Source organism: Sinocyclocheilus grahami, unplaced genomic scaffold, assembly GCF_001515645.1.
Source record: "Sinocyclocheilus grahami isolate Dianchi unplaced genomic scaffold, SAMN03320097.WGS_v1.1 scaffold1239.1, whole genome shotgun sequence".
Lineage (NCBI taxonomy): Eukaryota > Metazoa > Chordata > Actinopteri > Cypriniformes > Cyprinidae > Sinocyclocheilus > Sinocyclocheilus grahami.
This window is the reverse complement of record NW_015506418.1, coordinates 129,303-129,510: the sequence shown is the minus strand read 5'-3', so window position 1 is coordinate 129,510 and position 208 is coordinate 129,303. Positions and strand designations below refer to the sequence as shown.

The following is a 208-nucleotide window of genomic DNA, read 5'->3' as shown; positions in this document are numbered from 1 at the left end:
CAGGCAGGCAGACACACACACAGACAGACACACACACACAGACAGACACACACACACACACACACAGGCACACACACACACACAGGCACACACACACACAGACAGAGACACACACACAGAGACAGACAGAGACACACACACAGAGACAGACAGAGACACACACACACACAGAGAGACACACACACAGACAGACACACACACACACACA

At 51.9% G+C, this 208-nt stretch overlaps 1 protein-coding gene across 3 annotated transcripts in view; it reads right to left on the bottom strand.

Annotated features, from left to right (window-relative positions):
* LOC107568387 (HMG box-containing protein 4-like) overlaps nucleotides 1-208 on the bottom strand; it is a 10,865-nt gene that overhangs the window by 9,863 nt on the left and 794 nt on the right. The gene's annotated exons all lie outside the window — the stretch shown is intronic.